General features: G+C 31.2%; 1 pseudogene; it reads right to left on the bottom strand.

The window, feature by feature from the left end:
• The window catches only part of LOC136980963 (uncharacterized), a 40,953-nt pseudogene that overhangs the window by 11,855 nt on the left and 4,342 nt on the right, over positions 1 to 24,756 (bottom strand).

Genomic DNA, 24,756 nt, shown 5'->3' with positions numbered 1-24,756 from the left:
ACTATAAATCTAGCCTTGTTGTTGGTGCTGTTTGGGAGCATCTGTCAGTGCTGTGTCTTCGATACTAATTTTTTTCTATTTATAGGTAAGCAATTTGCCTTTTTGGTTTCTATTTTTTGGTATTTTGTATTATATTGACAGATGCTCCCGAACTTTAACTTTAAACTTTATTTCATTACTGTATTTGATTTTGTAAATTTTATATAATTTATTTTACAACTAAATTGTTATCTATCATTGTATAATTTTGTTTGATTATGTTTATTGTATTTAAGTGTTTTGTTTTGAGAGATGGTTTGGCTCCCCGCATCATGGAATAAAATCCAGTATGCTTAATAAATAAAACAATAAAACATATATACAAAGTCTTGCATTTTTATTAGTCATGTGTTTTTCCGTTTATTTGGGGTTAAAGAATATGTCTAATGTTGATTGCTTTACTCTCTTCTTCAGGATTTTTCAGAAGTAATTAATAGCATTGTAATTGTAGAGATCCCCAAGCTTATTAACCTCAACCTGCTTTGGATGCAATTCTAAGACAGTCAAATCCCACTTTGTCAAAAGATTTTTAATAGCAGATATCGGATAATCCTCTTTTTCAGAAGAAAACATATGTCGCAGAGTTTCTTGGTGTTCTTCATTCGAGTTAGTGGGGTTCTTCTGTCGTAAGATCTGTTGCAGGTTCCATTATGAGCTTTTCAATGTTCTTTATTTCTCAGATGTGATTTTTGTACTCCCTTGCTATTATACTCTCACCTTTCAAAAAGAAAAACCGACACAAAACTTAACAAGTGCCGCCCGAAAGTCTTGCAAATACAAACAATTGTTTGTCAGAAAAATAAAAGACTGGAATTACAAGGGAGAGTTTCAAAGTTGGGTGGAATACTATGCTATCAGTATATACCAGGTGAGCGTCGATGTTGACGTCTCCCGAACTCCGAAAGGTTTCAAATTGTTACCTGAAGACAAAAGAAAATCATTCGGTATTCGTTATTTTCTGTCGCTTCTTTTTATGTTTGTTCACTGAAGTGTTCATTATCCAAACGTGTTCGTTAACCGATCACCGACTGCATTCCCCTACTCTCACACTTATCCCAGCAGTGTTTCCACTTTGCAAAGCAGTCCCATTAAAGCTTGTTTCGGACTGTCCAATGCTTGTGACAAATTTGTTTTAATGTCATCAATTGTGTTAAAATAGCATCCTTTCATCACCGATTTTAATTTTTGAAACAAGAGAAAAAATTGTAAGAAGCCAGGTCTGGTGAGTAGGTAGGCTGGGGAGGACAATCATTTGATTTTTGGCACAAAACTGGCAAATTGACAAGGCTGAGTGAGCAGGCACATTGTCATGATGAAGGAACCATGAGTTGTCTTACCACAACTCTGGTCTTTGTGAATTTTTCACACAATTGTTTCAAAACACCTGTGAAATACTGATGGTTGACTGTTTGATCTTGAGGCAAAAATTCAAAGCACACAACTGTGGTTTTCTGAATGCAAGTGTCATCAATTGAAGTCTAAGGCTTTCCTGATCAAGGGTCATCTTGAACTAATTGACGACCATTTTTTGAATCGGGTAAACCACTTCATACTTGTCCTGTCAGCAACAGAGTTGTGCCTGTCATCTAACTCCTTACAAAGAAAAATTTGTTGAATTGAAATGTGATTCCTAGTGAAAACTAGAAGTTCTTATGTAGTTAAATGGGGCCTCTCAACAGTAAGCTTTCCATATCTGGTCTTGATTTACATCTATCTAACACCGTTCTTGAGAATAAAGGACAGACACAGATGGACAACAGTGAAAATTCATAGGTCTACAATTTTTTCAATTTTCAGCCCAATAATACTAATGTAAGATGTATAACCTATACCATACACTTCCGTTTGGAAGTTCGGTCACATGCAAAGGGTGTCAGAGTCAAGTTAGCCCCTAAACTTCATTTTTAATTTGTTTTAATTAAGAATCATTTAATGGTGTTTGTTAGTCTGTTAAGATCAATTGTTAGTGAATAGTTAAAATAATGAAAAAATTTATCCAATTTATTTATTTAGACTATACAAAACTACACATGTTGCATCTGTTATTTTAAATAAAACATTTTATTTCCAAACAGAAGTCTATATGGTATTGGCCACACATCTTATATAACAATAATATGTATTATATATAACTTTATACTTTAAAATGAGAGATCAGTTTTACAAATACTGGTAGGCCTCCTACAACGCGGTACTTTTACAACACAGTTTAGGGTATTTGGAAATGAATTATCTTTCACATAACAGAAAAATCACAACGGATCACATAAGTGCAATGGAACTTGATGAAACAAGCTCAGAGCTTGAAATAAGGCCAGTCAAACATTCTTGAACTATAATAAATGACGATGAGGACTGAATTTGTGAGCATAACATTATGTTTCTTTTTGATTTTGACTTGAAATCATAATCTTTTCAGTTTTTATATGATGTTGGATTTTATTTAAGCTTTTTATGTACATAAATTTAAAAAATGATAAAAATGTTACACCATAAAAGGCAGTTTTTCTCTTTTTAGAACTGAATCCCAGTTTTTGTATTAAGTTGGTGTCTCCTATAACGCAATTTCCCACAATGCAGTATTTTCAAGGAACGTATCTACTGCGTTGTAGGAGGCCTACCTGTACCGTATATATTTAGATAACAAATTTAGTTAAAAATTCAGATTAAATGCTTATAAGTAATTCAATTATTTATTATTTTATTTGTTTTGATTTTATCGGAATTAATCTTGAAAAATAAATAGTTGTCAAATTTTGACTGTGGATTTTGTTATAGAATGTTATGGTGTTATGAAAACATAACAAAAACAACGTATATCAAACTGAACTCTGCAAGCAGTTCAGAGTCACAAAAGGGGTAATCACATGTTAGGAATAAGACATCACTGTTCTACCATTTGATTCCTGCAAAGTATAACACAAAAGAACAAATTCTTCTGGAAAAAATAAGTTGCCTATAAACACATCAGGGGACCTATTCTGAGCTCTTCCGATAACTCAATGAGAGCGATACACAGGACATTCGATATGTCCCCTTAGCGAAAGGCAGTTAACAAACCTTAGACAAATCGCTATTCTGTGCTCCACGTTAAGTGGGTTTTGCTACGGGTAGTCAGTCGAGATGTGTCCGAGTTCCATGCTATCGACAGCTATTACGCTTTAACCAATCACAGTTTAGTTAACATTGTATTTTTGTCACGTGATCTCAACCCACCAAAATATTTTCTAAGCGAAGCACGTGGTTTTAGAGCATTGTCGTGTATCAGCGCTAGTGAAATAGTTTTGTTTTACCGTAAAAGATCGCCAGAAATTGTGGCAAGAAATAGCTGACTGTCTGAATTCCGATGGAGTCGGCTCACAAAAAGATCCAGAAAGATGGCGAAAAGTAACGATAGTTTTGAATATAAATATATGACTATCATTTTAATTTAAACATATGCGAATGAAACCTATTTCAGAAATAATGTTCATGCTATAGCTACTTACTTTAAATTTTAATAAGGCAGCAATTACAATATTCATAAACAGTTAAGGTAATTATTTTTAAGCAATACAACAACATAGTTTATTAACTCTCTCTCCAATTGCTCGTGAAATAAAATCATTCTTACACCAAAAGACGCCATGTTGTTTTCACTTTCGTTACGTTCCTAACAGCAGCTCCAGAGTGACCGATAACAGAAACTTAGTTATTGCACGTGGCTATTGGCACCAAAAACGAAACGTACGGCTCAGAATAGCATTTTCACGATTGATTAAATGCGAATCACGTGGTTCCGATAGAAACTGGTTTTTATCGTATTTGTTAGCTTAACGATACTACTCAGAATAGGTCCCCAGAGATGTCACGTGTCCAAGAAGAGTAATGTGTGGATGTAGTTACTCAACTAAGTGACACCAAAGTGAGGTCATATGATGCATTCTAAATGTCCACCACCCAACATCATCTCCATCATGACATGACAAGCTTAAGCAACATCATCTCAAATAGAACACAGCTGGCTAGTACTACCAGTATGACTTTTTTTGTTTATAGCACTTTATATATGGGTTTACCATAAAAAAATTCTGCATGTTTTAAAAATATCTATTAAACAGGCCTCTTTTTTGAAATAAAAGAAAACACATTATGGTCTGAATGAAAATAATTAAAGTAATTTTCTTCAAAAATAAAGCACAAATTCAAAACTTGCACATGCAAAGTTACTTTGACAAAATTCAAGCTACGAATGAGGGCTTTTGCATCCCAAAGACTTCTAGATCCTCTATACAATCAAATAAGTCAAAGGAACCATACCTGTACACATGCAACCCTTTGAGAGATATTTGCCTCCAAAAGGTCAGTTTTAACACACATCAGTATACTGCCTATTCTCCATGCTCTGCAACGTCAAGGTCTCAACCAATGCTCTGCACGTAGTCACGTGCTTCGGCACGAGCGACAGAGCATCTCGGCGTGGAGTACTCAACATTATACATATAACATTGAGTACTCCGCGAACAATCAAGCAGGCCACTCCAAGTCAGCATAGTTGCGTGGGATAAACAGCTAAATACAATAGTCTTAGCGGAGTGGAGTGACTCACAATCTCGTGCAACCAGATGTTAAGAGGCTGTATCTTGTAGAGATATGGTTCTTTTGACTTTTTTGCTCTTATGAGTATCTGATAAGGTCCCAACTGTCTCATTTAGAGCTTGAATTAAGTCTTTTTTTCCCCACATTTATTCTGGTTTCACTGAAATTCTTCTTTTATCTGTATTTTTGCTTGTTTAACAGAAGGCCAGAACTACAGGTGTAAGAAATATTTCTAAACTTACAGGGTGATTGAAGTGGTCACTCTCTCCATACCCAGTGCACACTTTTTAAATTGGAAAATTCAATAAACACGTTTTTGGTATTCTTTTTGGGTCAAATTTTACGTATACAATGTAGACAAAAACCCCATCCGGGTTAATTAAAAAAAAAACATGTGGATACATATTGTAACTTTCATAATACATAGATTAATTAATTTAATGTCTTAAAATATAACTTAAAATCAATTTTAACTTCGTTAAGTCACTTACAGTAATTAAATTATATCTATTTTAAATACTGCGTAATATCATCGTTTATCGTTTTAAAAATTACATTTAATAATAATAAATTTACGTTTTTTTAATAAAAATTAAATAGATACGAACTATTTCAATGGAAACAAAAGCATTACGTTTACATTTTACATATTTAATCATTTTTCGATGTATGAGCCTACCTGGGGTCTTCGAATTCTACAAAAGCGAAGGGAGGGCCTCGTCTATTTTTCAAATCGATAAAAGTAATTTTACCAAATTTATAAAACAAGTCTTCGATATCTTTAGTACGTATATCGGGAGGTAAGTTTCCGACGTAGATTCTGCAATCGTTATTTCGATAAGACATTATTTTTCAAACGACTGAAGTGGATTATTAACGACGTATAACTTCATAAAATGGCGACTTCCTCCTTTGTCGCTGTGATCGGCCTACTTCGCATGCTCAGAACATTGCATTGTGGGATGACAGAAGTCGATAGATACCCATCATTTTTAACCAATCGCCGTGCTCGATTTTCCGGAGTTAACCAATCAAATCTTTTTTCTCAAACGTAATAAATTTTACGTAACGAAATATCTATATTGTTTATCACACGATAAAAAATAATATTTATAAAATTTGTAATACGGAAAATATTGAATAATGATTAAATTCTTCAAAAAGTATATTTTAATAAATTTATTTTTTCATATATAAAAATGATAATTGGCAAATTAAAAAATAACAATTAAAAATGTTTTGATCAATAATAATCTATAAAAATAAATTAACAATAAAATGTATCACTAAAGTTGATTTTGAGTATCTTTTACTCCGATGAAATTTTATTTATATTTAGAATAAATAGAAATAATTATCAGAAGGAAGAAATGCTGTGGTAATATAGCAGAAAATCAAAAAGATAATTTTTTTTTCAAATAGGTTGAATAACAAATTGATGATCTTGTGCGTTCTTTGCCGTGTCACCTGTGCAACCGAATATTTTCTCTCGTTTTCGACTTTACCGCCCTGTGGGCATTAATTAAGGCCTTTTTTCCGTGTTCATAATGGACTCGGTTCAGCGCCGGATTAAGCCTCTAGCGGGCCCTAGACAAAATTTAAATTGGGGCCCCATTTAAATAAGTTGCATCTAAACAAATCTTATATAATGTGACATTAGCGTAGCTAGCATGGGTGACACCCGGTGCGGATATCGTGGTTTCACTCATAACTTTTTAACTCTTTTATAAAACACTATTGAATCTATATCTTCGCACTCGAGCAACTTGAACGCTATATCGAATATGCGATGTCGCGACGTATAGGTGTAGATTTAGAAAATAAATCATAACCATCCATACATCAGTACTACCACGAAACGCGGCCCTAGGAATATTTCTAGATGGCGCGAGAGATGTTGTGGTGCACATTACTTCTGACGCGCGGATGGCTGTTGACCTTTTCTTTTTTCCTTTTAGGTATTGGCTAGTCGAGCAGAGCTTGGTAATAATTGTTAAATACAGCCTTTTCTGTCCTATCGAATTTCGATTCAAGTTTCGAAATCAAAACAGAGAAATCTTCTGCACTGAAGCCGGGCCCCTCCGAATTACGGGCCCTAGACATTTGTCTACTTTGCCTATTCGATAATCCGGCCCTGATTCGGTTAGTTGCATAATGGGAGCAGTCGGGTAGTGAGAGAAGACGCCTTACACATTTAAGTTGGATCTGAACCGACAGAGAGCTTGGGGCCATTGTGTCCTCTTTATTACTTTTCCTGTCGGCATATTTTTACTTTAGACAACAACCTTTTCTGTAATTAGACAATAATGCCAAATTAAATCGGCATGGAATTGTAATTAATAATTAACTCAGTTTTGTTGTTTGTATACGGCAACGCGATTTGTCGAGGAATGCTCCCGGGAAGACTTTCTATGGGAAACGGCTTCCTATTTGTAATTGAATTTTGTAATGACAGCTGCACAATATGTTGAATTGATAAAAGTCTCGTTGACTATGAACACAATATAGTGCTTACGACGATCACTTGGCTTTTCTTCTCTCTGTTATTTAGTTGAGTGGGTATTTTGAAATTGATTTTGGCAGAGAGAGTGTTCTCAAAATTGTTTTCTTTTTAAGATGTATTTTAAGGTATCATAGATCTGTTAAAGTCTTAGTAATCTCACCTTGTATCTTCTCTACATAGGTCATGTTTCAGAAGTTATACCCATTCAACTAAATAACAAGGAGAAGAAAAGCCAAGTGATCGTCGTAAGCACTATATTGTGTTCATAGTCAACAAGAATCAAGCGCGACACGGTTTCAAGTCATTAATGATAAAAGTCTTTAAACCGAACAATTGCTTTAAACGGTAGACTATCTTACAGCTTATACAGGCTATAAACACTTTTATTGTTTCACTACATATGCATTTCGGTCCAGTGTTTTTCCTCCTGGTCCCTCCTCAGTCCATCAGGAGAACTAGGGCACTGAAGAGGGACCAGGAGGAAAAACACTGGACCGAAATGCATATGTAGTGAAACAATAAAAGTGTTTATAGCCTGTATAAGCTGTAAGATAGTCTACCGTTTAAAGCAATTGTTCGGTTTAAAGAGAGTTTTATCAATTCAATCCTATTTGTAAGTTATAAACGTGAAGAAAACTCACGGAAAAAATCCCACTTGGCCATCCTTTTAGCAAAATCATTTATGATCGTGCTGATTTGCATACGTAAGTGTTTACATATATATTTAAATATTTTGATGGTAAAAAAAATTTTTATGAGTAGAGTATTTTTATTTTATAAAAAAAGTTATTATTCCATATTTCTCACGTTTATTCGTGATATTCTGCTATTAAAATGGCACGCAATCACGTTTTTATATATTTTTGATTTAAATTTTGAAATGGCTTTTTTTGTATTTAAGGTATCTTATTTGAGCATTTAAGTTTTAGTTTTAATAACCTACGAACGACATTCTAGCTTCAAAGTTTATCAGAAACTAAAGAACAGTACGCGAGAAATGTCATTTCTTGTGATTTTACGTTCTCTTGAAGATTGCAGCTCAAGTTCCACGTGGGATAAGAAAACACGCACAAAAGCATATGATCTAAAAAAAGATATTATCTTTTAATGTTTCTCCGAAAGTCGTAACAATTACTCTATACAAGACACAAAATTTCGCTGAGATTCTGGAATGCAAAGAACTGAATGATATTGATTTTGTAGATGCTATTGATTTGTTTCAAAATGCGCTAAAATCTGTGAAAGATCTACGTACTTCAGAAACTATTGAGTTTTCTTAGTATTTCTAATCAATTATACATCATTCCGAAGCAGCAATTTATAACAATTCACTGCAAACGAGTTTTACCATGAAAATTGAATGAACACGAAATTCATACAAAGCATTTTGACTCGTCTTGCAACCTGTAATTTTACCAAGTGTTAGCGTTTTAGATTATCTCGTTACTATAACGGACGACAATATTGATGTTTTATTGAACTAGCCTATTAATTAATACATCATTTCATCCACCAAAAGAACGCCAAAAAATATCACTCAATGTAACGTGATAAATTTCTTTCTTGGATCAACGTGTAGGCAATGGCAATGATCTTCCAGATCTACATACATTAGAGATGAAAAACTTTCCGATATATCCCATTCTCTTGGAGATACTGTATACAATAATACTCTATGATTCTTATAGTTAATCTTCTTTATTAAGTTTTGGTTTATTTATTTGCTTACCTGATATTAATTATAGTTTCGATAATACACAGTATGTTACAAAATAATGTATATGCTTTAAAATTTATAACTCGTGTTATATTAATACAAACTATTTTTATGAACAACCTTATTACCAAATAAGCTTGACGTATTCCGCCATTATCGGCAATATTTTCAGATAAAGTTCTCTTTCCATCAACCTAAATTGTAGTAAAAGAAATGTCAGTGGCGTGCCGTCATTGGAAGCGGTGGAAGCGCCGCTTCCACCTTCCAATGATCTTCCCTTGTAGTTTCTAAAATATAAATTTTCATATTTTAACGTACTTTGAATTAATTAAAATTAATATTTTATTATAACTGCATTATGTATCTTATTACAAATTTCTATACTACGTGTGATAAAAACGATAAGATTGCTATTGTATATTCGAATATTAGTGGCGGAATGGAAGCACTTACGAGACAGCTTCCACGGCGAGAATAACTGAATGGTGTAAAGCAGCCAGAGGGCATTGGCGCATGCGCTTTACAGAGCACCAACCTCACCCGGTTTAACTGGTGGAAGCTACACGCATGTAACGCTTCCAACGATTCTATCCCTCAGCCACTGGGTAGGGAGGGAGTTATCTAAGTGAATTGTTTAAGATTTAAAAAGTAAAGAGTATTCAATGTTATTTTTATGTTCGTTTTTTTACAAAGTTATATTTAATTATAATTTTCTTTTAATTAAACTGTAATTATATTGATAGATTTTCAGACATAAAATCTTTAGAATTTTTATCACTTTTAGATGTTAATAATTGTAATATTATGAAAAACAATTTTTCTAAGGGTGTTTTCATTCTTTAAATTAAGTAAATTTTATGGAAAATTTTTTTGATTTATCTAAATTACGTAGTGAATCGCAATATTTATATTCGTGTCCGGACTATATTCACAAGTAACTCTTAAACATAAAACATATTATAATTACTGTCGATCCGAACAAAGACGTACTAAAAGAATTATATGATTTAATATCATTAGTATTTACGGTACCATCTACCGGTGGGTCTGTTGAGCGCAGTTTTTCGACTACGAAGCAAATTCATACATTGGCCAGGAACACTCGGTCGGAGGAAAAATTGTCGCCGCTAGCGTTGCTTTCGATAGAAAAAGAGCTCCTAAACGCGTTCCTAAATTCCGGTGGGAGTGCGCGCCGTCGAACGGCAAAAACGGCCGTTTGTAGCAGTAGATTACGGTGGAAAGCAAAATGGCGTCCTCCATGGCTCAGATAGTTTCGTTTCGGGGTCCATTATGTGGTTTTATGTATGAAACTTTAGAAGTTGTGAAAGCGCAAGTTAGTGCACGCGGTGATGTGTCTTTTCGAATAGTAGCCGACATTCTAATTTTTTTCGTGGCTATTTTCTCTTTCAATAAATAATCCATTTTATGGTTAAATTTTACAATTGGGACCCTTCTTTTGCCTTTAAAAGCTCATATTTTAGAATTATAGATTCCTCCATCATCATACTATCGATAGTGCGGGCGCTGCCATCTTTCTTTCTTTCACCGTCGTTACTAAATACCTACAAACAGCAGCGCACTCCCATAGTAGCGGCGACGCGGAACGACCGCTATTAAAGAACGCACCCTATTATAAAAATTTTCGTTAGGCTTAAAATCGACGAAAGCCCATCGGTGGCCGAGTGGACTCTGTCTCCGCTCATACTGGCGGTGACCAGACTCTAAACACCGGAGTTCGATCGGGGGTTCGCGCCTCACTCGGACGAGCTGGCAGCGGGAGTTTTTCCGGGTTTTCCTCCTCGTCAATGACGCCTGAATAGGGACCAGCTTCCCCCAAGTCCTCCCGGAAGGCATTCCTATCGCCCCTTCTCGCGGTGGCCGTCTCCGATAAGGCCGGCTTTGGTCGCGTCCGTGACCTCTCATCTGTCTTCTATAAGGTCGACTTTTCGATCGCTGAGCGATCATCCTGTTCTTCCGGAGTATAAGCGATTAGCAATAAACTTCTCTATCAACCGAAAGAAAGAAAATCGACGAAAATTCAACGCGAAGCGACACGCAACGGAGAAAAATTTCAACATGGGATAGGTTAATATATTTTTTCGTACATAATCGGTTATCCGAACAACCCAAGTCCCCAATTGATTCGGATAAACGACGCTCTACTGTAAAAGCAAATAGCTCCGATTTTACGTTATCGATTTATGAAAAGTCCGCATATAATATATTGTAATGTAGGTCAATATATTGATGTCAGTGATATATGAATTTCGAAGTTGAAACTTCTTTCTCGTTTGATTGCTAGCGTGAATCGCGCTCTTAATGCTGTTCGATGCGATAGTAATTTTTATAAATTACGAGTTTTACGTAAATTTTCTGTACGTTTTCTTTTAAAAAAAATCTGTGTGTGTATCAAATGTTATTCGTTAACTTGACTCTTCTATGTGGTTTACAGAATTGTATTCGTTCTCAAAATTTGCCTTTTTCCATTAATTGCGACGAGGAATCCAAAAATGTAACAAGAAATTGGATCCACGATTTCGTTTGGAGATACAGTGAAATCAAAGCTGGACTTAGTTTTTATCCCTAATAATTGCTAATCATTACCTTTAAATCCACAGTTACATAAAATTACTAATACGAATAGTTACTCGTAAAATGGGGGTTATTTAACTATTTTAAAAATATTACTCTCCTCGCCTCTTCAACGTATAAAGATCTTTCGGTATATTTAGAAAAGAAAATATATTTCTTACTAGACTATACAATACATGAGTCCATTTCTAACCGTCCCTTCACACGCTTTCTTAGAGGCATTAACAAGTCTACGGCGGAACTGTCCTTTTATTTGAGGCTACTGTCCGCCAACAAATGTAAAAAAGTTAAAATTCCTGTAGCGGTAGCAAACACAATTCTTTAAAAATAAAATTACAAATTAGGACAGTAGCCTCAAATAAAAGGACGGTTCCGCCGTAGACTTGTTAATGCCTCCAAGAAAGCGTGTGAAGGGACGGATAGAAATGGACTCATGTATTGTATAGTCTAGTAAGAAATATATTTTCTTTTCTAAATATGAAATCGTCCCGGCAATTTTTAATGTAATCTTTCGGTATAATTTCGATGAAAATTATCATTAACAACATAAAAAATATTCATCTCAAAGAATTTCATTAAAAATATATATATATATTTCCAGGAATATATATAAATTGTGAGTGGGAATTATTTTTGAATAAAAAATCGAAACAAATACATTTATTTTTTGGTAAACTAAAAATTTGTATGAGTAAAAAAAATTCCAAAACTTGGAAGCTTTTTGGAATACGGTCATATCTCCGAACCAATGGTCCGATTTTCCTGAAAATTTCTAGAAATGTTTCCCCCTAATACACAAACTCCCTTGCAAAATTTCAGAAATTTTCAACAAAAGGCACAGGAGTTATTAAGCTTCAAGATGAGCGAAAAAAAACCTTCCCCCCACGTACACAGAGAAAAACCCCATTTTTTTTTTTTTTTTGCATTATTCGATATTTCAAAGTCCCGAGTCCAAAAATTAAAAATTTAGGGGATAGTCATTTTTTTGACCAATCTTCATGCTTTCCTTCTGTTATATAACAATTGGGAAAGTAAAAAGAACAGCCCAACAGAAAATGATTGCCAAACAGCTTCAATGTGAGACACTTTTGTGCAATTAAAAATAAATAGAAAAAACATAATATTGTATTTATTTTAATACAAATTTTATCCGTAAAGCACATTTATGGATATCAATAATATTTTACTAAAAATAATTTTATTTACATGCAAAATTTGTTGGCAAATTCATAATTTAAATCCTGAATGTATTGCTGCAATACCAAATAACAAATTATTATAAGTTACAAATTTAAATCCACAATTCTTCATCTTTGAAATAAATTCTTCCTAAAATAGAATAAATTAAATTAAACTATTAATTATTAAAAAAACTTTCTTGATAAATTGTCAGTTAAGCAATAATCTTGACAATAAAGTATACTACAGTAGACTCCCCTATAACACGGGTTCCTATAACACGGATTCGTATAAAACGGCGAAAAAAATTGCGATCGTGTTCGTATAACACGCTAAAAGAGACTCTGTATAACGTGGTAAAATATCATTGTCGACTGGTGTCGCGACAGGATTGGTCGAATCTGGACCAATAGCGAATATTGTACAAACTGTTGAGTTTAAACGAGCACTGGACCTACTAAAAAACATTTATTATTCAATGGCCATAAAAATTATATTTTTATTAATGATGTCTTCAAAGTTAAGTTATTTTTCTGCAAAAAATTCGATTGATCAGAAAACACGTGCCTCCCGTTCGATGAGCCGCTCCGCGACGAAAACAAGCTTAAGCAATGGTGTCGTCGAACGGTGCACACTTGGTAAGTAATCCTACAATTTTTTGTTTATAGCATAGTTTATATGGATTATTCCCAAAAAATTATACATGATTTGGAAATTTTGAGTCAAATTAATCGAGAATTGATTAATTTTATGGAAGAAAACCTTTCAAACAGCTGTAGCCCCTAAACTGTACACGTGCCGGGCTGTGACTGGTTCATGTATTTCAGTACAACACGGATTCATATAACAGGGAACGTATATACCATATTATAGGGGGTCTACTGTACTTTTATTATTTTTTATATGCAGTAATTGAACTTATTTTTTGAGGTCAATGCTTTATAGTGCTTCTAATCATATATTAGCAAATCATTGTCGACTATTACACAAATTTATATAAATGATAGAATTGAATATATAATACATAACTAAAAGTTTGTATATTCTAAAATGTTTGAAATGTGTACACACACATTTTAAAAATTTAAAACATTCATTTAATATCAAAATATTCTGAATTTAAAATTTAAATTCTATAGTTATGAGAATTTTAAAAATCATTTTCTTATTTCCACATGTTTCAATGAAAAATTAAACTTTAAAAGTCATATTTAATTAGTGGTTAGTTTCTTTTGTTGATGTGCCCAATAGTGGCCAAGGGGATGAAACCACCAAATATTAATACAGAAAATACCTGTCTAAACAGAAAAACTCTTTGGAACGGTGCAATTTTTAATGTTAAAAAATCCTGTTCCAAACAGAAACCTGCTGAAACTGGAGAAAATATTCCATACCTTGCTATTTTGATTTACAAAGGTTTTACTGTAGTTGGTTGTGGTGGGTTCATGCTTGAGAAATGGGCTGACTATATGGATTTTCTTCACAAGTCTAACACCTAAATAGGAGCCAGTTTCCCTAGAAAGTCCTCTTGAAAGGTACTACATTGGCAGATTGCCCATGTGTTGCATTGCCTTATCCAATTGTTTTGTTAATTGTTAGATATATAACAGTTACTGATATTTCATTATTGTTATCACTCTACTGATGTTTTCTCTTCAAAATAATCACACACATTTAAAATAAGAATCCTGATTGGCTGTTTAATGTTTTTCTCTTTCTTGCATGTAATATTACTACCCACCAACACAATCAAACTAAAGATGATATTATTTCTGTTTTATTTATTTTATTTAAAATTATAACACTTGTTCAATGAGAGATGAGCTTCCTTATATAGTAAATATCATGCAATCCAATACGGTGATGAAATTCTGTTTTGCTCATCCAATTATTGTTTAGAAACTGTTATGCAAAGATTTACAGTATTTTATTATTGTCTTTGAATTTAAAAGCTACTTCATAATACTATAAATTTTATAAAAATGTTACTTTTATATTAATTAAACAAATATCTACAATATAAAATTTAAAACTTTGATTTTCCAACAAATGTGCCATGACACATTCCTGTGCTGTGAAACTATTCTAAATGTGCAACAAGATCAATTAAAAAATTAAAATGACAAATTTGTAAATAAATTAACATAATGTGTATTTCTATGCATTATTAGCTGTATTTCAGACATTTGCTTTTTATTTTCAAATTTATTCCAGCCAACTATTGTACAGAAGGTATTAGAGCACATCACATTTGACTTATTGGCTGGTCCTACAATACAGTCAAACCTGTTTTTATGCAGGGGATAGGGACCGCATTAAAAAAAATCGCACGTTGTTTAAATGTGCCACAATTCAAAAAAAGAGTTGGGAACCATCCTTAATTAATTAATCATTTTAACAAATTTTCAAAAATTGCAAAACAAAAAACAGCTTTTATTGATCTTGTTTTTTGAGATTAGAAATGAAGACACCCCTACCATAGACATTGCTACAGTACATTTACACAAATACATAATTAAATTTTACATTTGGTTATGTTTATTAAGTTTTGGGATGGGGTCACCCCTAAAACATCATTAAAATGCATTGTCATCAAACTTAGGTATAAAGCAAGTTAAATAAAAACATTTAATTAAAAAATTAAGCAAATAAATTAAAATGGTAATGACATCATATTTAACTCTTACTCTGTTAACAAAATGGCAGAAAGTAATTACACTGTGTATTAGCAAGGCAAAACATTGTACAGTCAAACAAGTGCTATCATTTTAAATGTATGTACCTATTTTAGTCATCAAAAGTCTCTTCATAGCAATGAAAAAAGCAATTCAGTTTCTAGCTTGTTAAGATGATAATTATTGCATCATGTGTCTTAACAGTTAATGAAACTGATTAAGCACTCGTGAAATGTGCAAAGTTCTTTTTGCTTGAAGAGACTTTAGTATTAAATTCAGTACTTCATATTAATATAGTGAAAATATGAAATTTAAGATACTATTTAATAGCATTTAAGTAAAAAAAAAGTAATCATAAGATTATTCTTTGTTTACTTAATTATTATTAACTGAATGAAATGAAATTCAAAATTTCATTTCATCCTATTAAATAAACTTACCAGTTAATTGAATATGTGTCAATTCACCTATTCAATGAACAATACGGATTGTTTCAGTAAAATCAATTAAACTTTCACAATATTTATAAAAAATATAACAGTTATTTTAATGGCTATTATATTGTCTTTTTAAAATTTTAATTAAAAGTTTAAAAACAAAGTTTTTAAAATCTAAATAAAAGTATAATTTTGCACTTATGCAAAATTAAATGTTAATATAAATAAGCTAACTGTAAAAAAAAATGAATAATTATAGAAAATACAGAAGGTAGATTTCTTGAAAAACATTGTTATTTAATTAACAAAAAAATCTAGAAAGTATGGATTGACTACAAACTTAAACGAAGTCAAACATTTGTTCACGTAAAAATGAGAAATCATAACTAATATTCTAAATTACGAATTTTCATAATAAAATAAACTTTTATTTAAGACAAAATGAATCTTTTGTATATTTATCCTTTTAATGATAGAATAATATAATTTCAATATGTTAATTATTTTATCATTATAAATAATAAATAGCTAAATTATATAATTTTCTTACTTGGGTTGGAAATTGACGGATGCTTTCCACCAGATATTGATACGATCTCCAATCACGTGCAATAACTTGCCCCATTACAGGTATGACTTGAAATGAATATTTATCATATAACCTAAAAACACAAAATATGCTCATTGCAAAAAAGTTATAAACTTAAATTATAACTATTAAAGTGATTATTGAAAATTGTGAAAGGTTTTTTGTTATAAACCAAACATACCAACTAACCAGAGGATTTTTAACTTGGCTAAATTCAAGACACAAAAATCTTCCTCCCTTTTTAAGAACCCTAAAAGCTTCCGTAAGTGCCTATGTGAATATTTCAAAAAGAAACAGTTGAATTCAAATTTGTTTAGTGTACGATTTTTAACTTAAAAATAAATAGAATTCAGTTAAAATTTTTAGAAATATTACTTGATTTAAATATTTTTTTAATTACATATATAATTCAAGATGTAACCATTTTCATTTATTATTTATTCATCTATTAAACACAGGATTTGCTGCCTAACATTTCCTCAAACAAAAACAATCAATTTGTTGTTTGCAATTTTATTTTAAATTTAATCTTCTGTCATAAATTTTTATGTAGGGAGATTTTTCTTTGCAAATTTTTGGGCCACCAGGAATCGATGAGAAGAAAAACACAACACAAAATAGAAACAAAGAAAAAAAGGCTGTTTGCAATCTTAATAAAAAGGAATATAGTCTACTCAAAGACCTAGGCTGGAGAAGGAAATGAGAAAGAGTAGGAAAGATTCCAGCAGGATACTGGACAGATGGGGTGAATCATGAAAAAAATGTTTACTACAAGGGATGATAACAACTAGTATTTACAATGAAATAAGTCTGTTGCCTTCATATTTGCAGAAATAATAACAAAGAAATCTAGAACTTAAATTTCCAAATTTAAATTTAAATACAACAATCGAATAAAAGTTATCTTAGGAACTCATAGGAATAAATACATAGTAATTGAAAATACAAAAATAAACATGGAAGATGATACAATTCGTTCATAGTATTTACAAATATATGAAAGATAGAAAACAAAGTTACTGGCATCCTTAACAAATAAAAGCTTATATACAACATATAACATTTGTGGAAATAAAAACAAAATATGAAATAAGATACAATATTTAAATAAAAGTTAAGTTATGAGCCAGAAAAATAATACATACTGTAATGGTAATAAATACAAAAAGCAACAGCTCTATTATAATGATAAAATGAGACAGTATAGAGTTGAACAATATAAGCTAAAACTATGTAAAGTAGCTAATAATAATATGTCAATCAAGATGAAATTGTGTGTTGTTAACAAATATTTTTTAAGCATTAAATGTGTTCTTTGCTGAAATTAGATCTTTAGTAGTAGCAGGCCAATGAAAATGTTCTTTTATGTGTTTTGTATGAGAGTATTTCTTTGGTTACAGTATAAACTACATTCAAAAGTAAAGTGGTTAGTAGATTTGATGTCTATGCTATTACAAGAGCAGATGTTATTGTCTTTCAATCTGAACCTACATAGATATTCCTTAAAATTGCCATGGATGCTGAGAATTAGGCTAATGAAGTCTGCTTCATTATGCTTCATTCTTCTATGTTGTTTTAAGACATTAGGTATGACTTTGTATGTAAAATATTCAGTATTTTCCTGTTTCCAATGTTTTTGCCAATTCATCAGCATATTAAGTACAGCTGTTTGAATTTTTTGAAAGAAATTTTAGAGAAAATACATTTCAAATTAAAACTAATGGCACTTTTAGCAAGATCTGCTTTTTTGTTGTTTATTATTTCTTTGTGTTCTGACATCCAATGGAATCCAATACGATGAGATGTAGATAATAGTCTGGTCAAATGACAAATTTTATAGGATATTTTATCATCATATTTGTTGTTTTTAATCATGTCTACTGCAACTTGACTGTTACTATGGATAATAATAGGAAGTATATTTTGTTAGAGCAATTTTTTGTGTAAATAAGTCATAGTGCTTTTCATAAAGCAAGGAGTTCTGCTTGGATAAGTTATTACAAGTAGGCTAAGTTTATATCTATTTTTGAACTGTATATGAAGAATTATATATAATTTATTGATTAAATTATAATATATTTAATTTTTTTATTGTTTTATTACTTCATTTTAAATTAAAATAAATGTTTGATTAAAAAAAATAAATATAATATATATATATATATATACACATTACCTTGTCAATATGTACTACATTTCTAATTCCAAAAGCTATTGTATAAGCATCAAAAGAATTGCTTGCAAATGGAAGGTTTTCAGCATCACCTTGAATCCAAGATATTCCTGTTTTATAAATATATATCTTATATGTAAAAACTCAAAAATAAACATAAAAATATAACTACTTTAAACTTACTAAATTTTAAACTTGATTAATATAAAATAGTTTAATTCTTTTCCGAAATGTCATTTAATTTCATAAATTACTTTCTTAACACCATTCATATACTTTTTACTATGCAGAACATCACATCAATATATTCAAAAATTAATAAGCAATTCCATATTCACTATTCTCCATGAAAGAATAAAGCAATAAACAAAACTTTATTGTACTGTACACATTAGCAATTGTTCTATGAATAAAGTAATACGTTGTTATACATTGGAATAAATTTGCAATAAAATTTTTTTTCATGGAACGCAGGTTAAGTACAACTGATATACAGGATGGATCATTTTATGAATCCAGTAGAATAACTCAAAAATTACTCATCCTGCAAAAAAATCATTACACCATAATTTCAACATTTGTTCAAATCATGAACTGATACAAATCTAGTACCACAGAATGTTGAATTCAACATCTTTTCGGTACTAAGAATGTGTGTTGAAATCTGTGGTATAATTGTGTTGAAATCAAGATCAGTGTCACACTGATCTTGATTTCAACACACAATTATAGCTTAATAATTTTTCTAGCATTTTACTTCCTTTTATCAATGAAATTCACAGATATCTACAGATTCATGCATGCATAATGTAGCCATGTAAAACTTCAAATGCCCATTACTATTACTTCTGATTAGTGCATCTTTCAAATAAATAGAATCAGAACACAGTCAAACCTCGGTTTTCACATTGTTTGTTTTGAAAACAGATTTGTTTTCAAACTAAAACAAAATTTCTCAGAAGAAACAATATAAAATGGATTAATCCTTTCCATATTCCCAAAACAAAGATATTTTTTACCTTTTTTTAGCTGCATTGCCTGCATAAAAATGCCTACAAATACAATCAGTAATACCTCAGTTTTTGTTGACTTCAGTTATCGTCAATTTTGTTTTTGCGAAAAATTTGTTTCGGCTTTTGCCAGTTGCCTCGGATTTCGTTGGCATGCCCATGCGACCTCACTGCTAATTTTGCGAGAACAACGAGTGACCCATGCATTTCCTGCTCAGTGTATGAGCATTACCCCCCCCGCATCTAGCCAAACAACTCTACGACAGTCAGATGGCCAAGTGGTCAAAGTGGCAGGCTACTATACTGGGAGACCCGGGATCTAATGTGGACAGGTTAAAAAATCCTCAGAAATTTTTTTGGAGTGGTCCGTCTGCCATTTTGTGGTATTCTTGAAGTCTAATCATTTATGGTTTAACGATATTTTGTAGGATGTATATTATTCGAGTTATTTTACTGTATTGATTAAAATGGTCCATTGAATAATTACATTGAATTGTATATTGAAGAAATGGTTCTTGATTTGGGATGCATGTACTGTAAATGCAAAATATCTTATCTAGGGGTGCAGACTTCTACAAGATAAAATTTTCTTTTATTGATTAAAGTTTTTAAATCTTTCTTTCACCTTTTCCATTGAAAACAGTGTCTTTTTTTAAAGTAGAACTTAATAAAATGCTACAAATATTAAATTTAATTCAATAATTATATACTTTTTCTATTGCAAAACCGTAACCTATATCTAAATGTTTTAATTTTATATTAATAAATGGATACAGATACATTTTCTTCTTTCTTAATTAAAGTTAGACTTAAGTTAGCTTACCTAAACTTAGGCTACAATATAATTGTGTGATAAAAGGATGATCCTATCCCCTCGAACAAAAGATTTAACAATTTTTCATAAGGATGTGAAAGCATGTATTAAAAATCCAAGGTATGGAGGCACACAGTAAAAGGTTAAGAATCAGTCTACTAATGGGTTGAATGACAGCACTGGAAAATTATATATATAGTTACTAATTTATTCATTAATGTTAATGATTAGAATGTATTACAGAATATAATTTTCACAAAATTAATATGACAGTCATAAACCAAATAATTCTTTTTACTGGGATTTTTGTTATTACACCAGAATCACATTGACAATGGCAAATGACTCTTATGTTCATATATTATTTTATATTTTACAATAAATAATTAGTTGTTATTAACAGATTTTCCTCATGTTCTATTAACTGAAATTTAATGATATAAATTTTGAATGAATGTATGAGGAAAGATTTATAAAAGGAGCAACATTTTCTAAGAAAAAATTGGAATCCCCTGATTTAAATAAATAATTTAAATCAGGAGATTCCACCTGCATTAACTATAAAGAGGAACTCAATTTGTCCACCGCCTGGCAGACCCTCATCGACACGGACCTTTAATCGCCATCTACTCGCACCGTCTGACCAGCTGCATCGTGAAGCATTCGATTTCGGTTTAAAAATAACTCGTTCCATTATTCGATCTGCGTTCCTCGTTTTTTACCGTCTGAAGAAGAACTACCAAGTTCGAAAACGTTAATGGAAATTTTTCGTTTTGCGTCTAACACCGGTAAAAGGTTCCCGAAAGTGTTGTTTAAATAAATAATTTTTGAATAAGATAAAATTATAATTAAACTTTTTGATCTTGTATTCAATATAAAAAATTTGAAATCCATCATCTTATCATCTTGCTACTTAGCAGTTATGCATGAATAACACCAAATTACAGAAACAAAATGATTACATATTGCTGATATTCAAGTATTTTTCTACATGCAAATAATTGTGATCATATCCTAAAATTACAAATATCATATAAAAACTTTTAATAAATATAAATAGCTTCATAAAACCTTACATTTTAATTTGAAAAATATTTAAATGTATATACATATATGTACTTTCATTCTAAATTAATAAGTTAAAATAATAATGTCTCATCATTTAAAAAAAAAAAAAAAAAGATATTTTTAATGTGATTTCTTTTTGACTCTTTCCATCCATGAGCACTAAGAGGGTCTTTTAATAAAGCCCTTTTTGGGTTTGGTCAGACCTACAATGAGGTAGTCAAGCAGTGAGACATATCAAAGGCAAACCACCCTCAAAATATTCCTGGGACCCATCCAGATTCGTTCTCGACTCCCCATAGTGGTTGGCTGGCATCTTAACCACTCAGCCATCTGGCCATCTTTTTAGTACGACTAAAAAAAAACTTTGTTATAAATGATAAAATACAACTTTATTTACCTGATTGAAATCCACTTTCTTTTGCTCTTTCTTTTCCAATATTTAACATATCAGAATTAATATCACAAACTACGACTTGGGAACTAAAAGTATCACTTTCTATTTGTTCATTTTCGACAATCTCACTGTATGGATTTGGAATATCATTAGTAACAGAAGTGTCTTGATTTTCGAATCTTGAATATTTCAGAAATCTGAATGCAATATCACCTGTAAAATTTTGTACAAAAAAATTATTTCATTTATAACATTGAATGTTTAAAATTACAGAACTGTAATTAAATGGTATTATTATTGAATTCATTCTTAAGCTAAACTGTAACAGTCTACTGTTAGAATATTATCAAATTTTTTTCATTTTGTTATTAAAACTGAGCTTCAAACTGAAGCAGATCATTTCTGGATGCTACAGAAAAACTAATAATTTTAACAACAAAGTAACACCACATAGCAAACAGAATAATGTTTAATCAATGAGAAATATAAAACAAAAACTCTATATTGCTCGTGAGAAGTCGTAAGGAGTACAGGACTACAGGACTACAGGACAACTGTAAACTGTCGTGCATCGACTGATTTTAAATGTTTTTAAATTTTAATTTATTAATTTACTTTTAAAACTACTTTATTAATTGTAAATTTGATCTTTGAATTTCAAAAATGAGAAGAAAATGTTATCTAGTAACATGGCTCTTGATTTAGAATAAACAGGAAGCACCACAATTGAATTTGAATTACCGAGAGAATTTTACATTGATTTAAACAGGAATCGAATGGAGTTTGAATTAAGAGGAAATTTGAATTATCCCAGTTCAAATCATGTATGTACTGGGGATGAGCACACATGAGGTCAATGAGAGCCGCATGCCAGTTATTCATATATTATAAAGAGTCCCACCATATTATTTAAGTACACAAAAATAAATACATATAGTCAAATTTTATTTAACTTCATTAATATGATGACATATTCAACATAAGTTTTAAGTGATGTATAAAGTATATATATGTTACAGTCAAAACCCGTTTTTAGTTAGAACGCGTTTTAACTAGTTGAAACTAGTTTATACTGGATGTCTTTCTTAAAACCTGTTTTGTCTAGTTAAAACTAGTTTTAACTCAAATTCATTTTTGACTAGCAGTAAATTCTAGTTTTAACTAGACAAAACGGGTTTTGTCTAGTTAATTTACTGCTGTACATGTTTTGATTTTAGATAAAACTAGTTTTAACTTTTAACATTAGTTAAAACTAATTTTAGCTACATAAATATGTTTGGGAGAAATAAATAAAGTTATGTGTAGTGAATCGGGGAAGATGCCTAACATTTTGCTTATGAAGGAAATTATAACGATAATTTGGGCTTTTTTGGAGGCCTCTAACGAAAATATCATATTCTTGAGCATGTTTTTCAAATAAAACTTTGGAGTATATGAAAAATAATTATGTATTGTGTTTGCAATGATGACTTTTTTACTGTCTGGCATTTTAGGCATCTCACCTGGATACTCGGGGTGAGATGCCTAAAATGCCATTCGGGTAAAACAAATTGCATAAAATTAATTTCCAAATATCTTAACCAAATTTAATTTATTGCATACATAGTACAAAGTACTTTATAGTAAGTGTAACAGCACAGTATATAAATATTGTTAAGTTCCTGCCCGTTCTAACGTGCTCTATAGCTAGCTGAAAGCTTTTTTCAGTCTGAAAACCTTTTTGAAAAGTCCTTATATAATTTCTATGCATATCCTGCAATAAAACAAGAAAACAAAAATTTATTAAAAATAGGCATATTGGAATTCAGTTAACAAAAAATAGGCATGTTACTTCATGAAAAATGTGGCATCTTTTCCATTTGTCAGGGTAAGATGCCTAGTGGAATCACGTGTTCTAGCATGTCCGATCGAGATCGGCGGTAGCTCACAATGGAAACTTTAGAACCTTAACTACATCACACATTAATTGTTTTTCGCAATTTTTAATAAATTCTATTTTAAATTTTAGTTTTAAAATGATTCTAGAAACATTTCACAACAAAAACTTCCTTCATATCTTGCTTTTATTCTTCTCAGATGTAGAAAATGAGATAACGGTAGCAAACTACAGCTTTCCGCACTCAATATTGGCTCAACGATTCATCATACAAACACATGACAATATCTGACGTCACCGTTTGAAAATATCAAAAAGTAGACATCTTTCCCCAAATCACTCTATATGTTACAGTTCAAAACCAGTTTTTAGTAAGGATGCGTTTTAACTAGTTGAAACTAGTTTATACTGGACATCTTTGTTAAAACCCGTTTTGTCTAGTTAAAACTAGAATTTACTGCCAGTCAAAAATGAATTTGAGTTAAAACTAGTTTTCACTAGACAAAACGGGTTTTAATTAATTTTGTATTTTATTTCTTTAATAAAATACAAACTAATTATTTCAAAATTTTAATAATAAAAAGAAACTATAATGATAAATATTGACTAAAAAGTATAACATTTAACAAAGACCTTTGTCAAATATTTCAAATTTGGTGTATAATTTGCTAAAGCTGTTTCCAGCAATTCTGTGAGATGATGATTAGTCAACTGTGAACGATATATCGACTTCACGACTCTCATTGTAGAGTATGATGATTCACAGCAATATGTGGTACTAAATACTGAAATTAGACAGCAAGCAGCTTTTTTTTAAGTAGAGATATTTTGATTCTGGCACAATTTTTCAAAATTCAATTAGAAAACTCGATTTGTGATGCATTTGCAATGCCTGATCTTCTTTTATCTCTAATAACTCCAATTCCCCAGCCACTTTTTACAAGTATTATTTCAGAAATTGGATAATAAATGGCAAATAAATGGGTTCATAAAATATCCAAATGTTAAAACTTTTCAAATCTTTAAACCTATATTTGAAATCTGCTTGCAATCCTTCCAATTTTTCTTTATATTCATCTAATTTTTCTCTTTTAATATTACTTATATTGGCT

This window comes from Centruroides vittatus, unplaced genomic scaffold (assembly GCF_030686945.1).
Source record: "Centruroides vittatus isolate TY-2023 unplaced genomic scaffold, ASM3068694v2 contig_738, whole genome shotgun sequence".
Lineage (NCBI taxonomy): Eukaryota > Metazoa > Arthropoda > Arachnida > Scorpiones > Buthidae > Centruroides > Centruroides vittatus.
This window is presented reverse-complemented; position numbering and strand designations above follow the sequence as displayed.